Below are 4,680 nucleotides of genomic sequence, written 5' to 3'. Positions count from 1 at the left end.
TGACTGTGAAAAACAAAGCAGCGTTGAACATTCTTGTAGAGGTATTTGTGGACTTATAATCATAATATATGGTTTCTCTTTCTCCTGGGAAATATCTCAGAAAGAAATTTCTGGTTCATATGGTAAATGATCTTTTAACTCCATTTTAAAAACATAAGTGTGTGTGTGTGTGTGTGTGTGTGTGTGTGTGTGTGTGTTTTAATAATTTTATGTGGTGCTGAGGATCAAACTCAGTGCCTCACACATGCTAGTCAAATGCTGTAACCTTGAGCCACAACCCCAGCCCCAACTGTGCATTTTTAAATAAACATTTGTAGTTTTATTTTAAAAAATAACAGCTATGAACATTGTTACTGTTAGAGGCCCTATTTGATCTCCATAATGATACTGAGCATGCTCACAGGGGTTCCCACTGTTAAATCTAGTTAAACAAGCATCTTTCAAAAAAGGGGGGGAGGTGTAAAGAAAGTGAACATACTACCATTTAAGTTGTTTTATTTAGGAATGGTGAAAAATTCAAGTAGAGACAAGGAAAACTCATAATGTTGTGGCCAACATTATAAACAAGGCATTATAAATTTAAAGAATTTTCTGGTTTAAAAAATAAAACTGGTGTACACTTGTAATCACAGAGACTTGGGAGGCTGAGGCAGGATGATCACAAGTTCAAAGTCAGTCTCAGCAGCTTAGTGAGGCCCTTAGCAATTTAGTGAGACCTGTCTCTAAATACAAATAAAAAGGGCTAGGGATATGGCTCAGTGGTAAAAAGAACCCCTGGTTTAAATCCCCAGTATAAATAAATAAATAAATAGATAAATATCAATCTGGTAATCCATGCAGCTCTTCAGGGTCTCTGTGTTCAGGAGTTCCGGTCTCTACATTTCTGCTGCTGCTCTCCTTCATTCATTTCTCTTGGTCCTCCATGACCACATCCACCTCTCTGCCTCCCATCTGCATCAGAGGTCCAGGGAGAAGGTCCAAGGCACCTGGACTTCCTGTAACTCCATGGAGTGGTGGTGGCATCCTCTGTCCTCAGGGAATATACTGTTCTGTGGAGACTTCTTTTGAGCAAGAGAGACTCTCAGTTTGTTCCCTTGAAAATCTTTCCCATCAAACCACTCCACAGCAGTCGTGGCAGTTAGTGGGTCTTCAAAGGACACTGTGACATCACCTCTGGGCTTTTCTGTTTCCTTGCCCGGGGGGATATGGATCACGGGTCACCCACTTCTTTTGTTCCTCTTAACAACCCCACACTGCTTAAGTAATTCTGCCAGACCAGCAAGAGTCATATGTCATTTAATCCTTGCACATAAACTGCACTGATGATGTCAGTCTTCATGAGGGTCAAGGTCAAGTTCTGGTCCTTCATCCATAGGTCCACTGGGCTTACTGAAGCCACCACATTGCAGCATCCATTCCACTACATCCTCCTCTCCACTCATCTCTGCTTGTGCCTCTACAAGTAAATTCTCCTCTTCCCCTGCCCTGGTTATTGGGGCCACTCATGCTCCCCTTCTCTTCTGGCCGGGAAAATTTTCCAGACTCCACCCATAAACATTGATGCTACTGGGTGGTCCTGCTGCAATGAACTCTTGCTCTGTGTAGCTGTTGCTCTGTTGGTTGTGTTCACCTGGAGCCTGGCTATAGGATTCAATCTGGGGTGGGGTAACTAATGGGAGGCTGTTGCCTATAGCTACTGTGCTGTCCATAGCTGCTTGGTTGCTCATAGATGCTCTGCTGAGACCTGCATGGATCATAACTAGTCGGCTGTGTAGAGGAACAGCTGGTAGGAGGATAAGATGGAGGGGTGGTGTCTAGGTGCATGGGGTAGCTCCCAGGAACTACAGTCACTCTGTCCCTATTCTAGGCTAGGGTGATCGTAATCCCCTGTGCTAGACTAAGGTTGACTGGTCTCAGTGGGCTTGTCACAATCCTGAGTTCTTATAGATGTTGTGGCTGCTGACTCCTGACTATAAACTGGGTAATCAGGCGGAGTGCCACATGCAGACTGAGCTGCATAGAAGGCCTGGGTGGTGTCCTGACACAGTGCCATGCCCCTGGACAGCCTGGCTGTGTCTGAGGGGCTGTTGGGGTAGTATAACCAGTGAGAGGCTGTCCATACCAAGTTGCATAGATAGGCTGCCCATAGGTAGCCGAGGTCTGAGCCTGGGTTTAACTGACATCAGTCGGCTGTCCACAAGTTTCTTAGCTTTGTTGCCTATAATCCTGAGTGGTCTGCGCCTGTCCGTGAGTTGGCTGGGGCTGTCAGCTCTGTAGACCTGCTGGGCCGCAGCCAGGCTGTGGTACTGTAATCTGTAGGTGCCATTTTCTCTCCTTCTTCCTGATTCTCTCAATATCCACCTCCTTCTCACTTTACCTAGCATAAGCTTCTTTTTGAAGTGAAAATATTGTTTTATACTCATTGAGTCCTAAAATTGATACACAGAATTGTAAATTTTGAAGTAGTATCCTGTGGTGTTTTGTCACACACATATATCGTATAGTGTTCAAATCAGGGTCAGCATGTTTATCCTCCAAAATTTTTCACTTATTTGTGGTAAAAACATTTAGAAAGGTTTCTTCATTCTTTTTGTTATTGTTGTTGGATGTTGCTATCTAGTCAACCTACTTTTAAAATGAAGCCCTAAAATTTACTTCTCCAGTTAATTGCGTTTAAATTTATATAAGCAAAATCTGGGACTTCTTGCTGCTATACAACCCTCAATTTGATATTTCAGGTTTTTAAAAAGAATTTTGACCATTCCAATGTGGAATCTAGTGATATTGTGTTTTATTTAAATTGTTGTTTTTATGGGCACTACTAATGCTAAGCTCCTTTTTCTATGTATATTGATAGTTATTGTCTTTTCTAAATTAGCTGCTAGATTATTTTGTCTATTTTTATCATATTTGTCTTCTTGCTAATGAGTTGTAGAAATTGTGTATGTGTGTTTGTGTTTGTGTGTGTGTGTGTGTGTTTGATACAAACCCTTTCTGAAATATCGGTATTGCAAAAATTGCCACTCAGTATGCAGTTTGCCTATTCATTTTCTTAGTTTTTTGAATAGTAAATATGTTAAACTTTGATAAAGTCTAATTTATCATTTTTCTTCTTTAATTATGATTTTATGTCTTGTCTTAAAAGCTATTGCCTATTTCCAGACATAGAAACATTCTCAGATGTATTTATAGCAGTTTCATAATTTTAGCTTTTATAGTTATATCTGTGATGTCTTAAATTAAATTTTTGTATATAGTGTGAGAGAGGAATAAAAATCCCTCGTCTTTTTCCAAAACAAATTGAAAACAGTTTACTTTCTCCTACTGAATTAACTTTTTTGCTACTGTGAAAATCAATTGACTAGATATATGTGCCTCTCAACTCTCAGTTCTACTACATTGCTCTATTTGTCTCCACATAGACTAGTACTTAGGTCTTGATCACTATTACTTTCTATTAATTCTTGGAATCAAGTTACTCAATTTCTCACACTTTTTATTTATCAATATTATTTTGGCATTTCTGGTGTGTGTGTGTTATTTGAGACTGTGTTTATTTTTTGACTGTTTGCATGTCAATATTTTTTGTGTAATTAGTTTGTTGATATCTACAAAAATACCAGGATTTTTACTGAGGTGAAGTGAATATGAATAGAGTGATTTAAATAGAACTGATGTCTATCAATAGTGAACCATCATCTATGAACATGGTATATTAATTTATTTAAGTCTTTTTATTTATTTCAGCATTTTGTTCAGTTTTAAATGTATGTGCATTATACATATTCTATGAAAATTATTTTAGAATATTTAATATTCTTGCTATCATTTATAATGATATTTTTACTATATTTTCAAATTTTTGGTTAGTTCTACATAGAATTACAGTTGGTATTTGGATGTTGGGCTAGCATATTGCAACCTTGCTAAATTTACTTAGTTCCAGTGTAGGTTTGTTTGTTTTTATAAATCTCTCAGGATTTTTCTAAAATAAAAATATGCATTTTTCATTGTTTTTAAATATTATTAATAAAAATAAACAAAACAGAAGAATAACATTGTTGATTCATCATTGCTAAGTGACTGAAGAAGGTAGAGCACATATTTTTCAAAGGTGTTTCTCTTTTAAATCACTACAAAAATATTGTCAGATTCTAAATTCAGAATCAAATGAGCATTGGTGTAGTGCTATTTACACTAAGGAAACTTCTAAGTTAATTGCCTTGGATGATATTTTAATCTTTTGTATTTTCTATTTTGTGTTCAATTGAATACATAAGAATATTATGTTTTTGCCAACCATGAAAGATGTGATAGAGACTACCTAAGAACTAGCTAGCTGATATTTTCACCAATGTTGACATAATGTTGAAGCATATACCATGTTTAATTTTAGTTGTCAATATCATAGAGAGTCTGTAGTGATAATAATGAAGAATCTGGTTCGAAATTTTTAACAGATTTCAGAGAAAGTTACTCCTAAGTTGTCAATTCAGATAAATATTAAAAACAGAAAATTGGTCCTCTGGAGATTCTGAATTTTCTCCTTGAAAGCTGTTGGATGATGTTGATGTGAATTGCTTTGAGCTTGTCATAAATCTCAGGGATCAAACCTTTAAGTCAAAAATATGCATATTCCCTGTCATCACTTGGGTCAAGTTACTTCTCTTAGAAAGTACA

At 37.2% G+C, this 4,680-nt stretch overlaps 1 pseudogene; it reads right to left on the bottom strand.

The window, feature by feature from the left end:
• Positions 1 to 956: 956 nt before the first annotated feature.
• On the bottom strand, positions 957 to 2,326 carry LOC143382982 (RNA-binding protein EWS pseudogene; annotated as a pseudogene).
• Between the last annotated feature and the right edge of the window lie 2,354 nt (positions 2,327 to 4,680).

Source organism: Callospermophilus lateralis, chromosome 17 (genome assembly GCF_048772815.1).
Source record: "Callospermophilus lateralis isolate mCalLat2 chromosome 17, mCalLat2.hap1, whole genome shotgun sequence".
NCBI classification, from domain to species: Eukaryota; Metazoa; Chordata; class Mammalia; order Rodentia; family Sciuridae; genus Callospermophilus; species Callospermophilus lateralis.
Note: the sequence above shows the minus strand (reverse complement) of the source record. Positions and strands in the feature narration are given on the sequence as shown.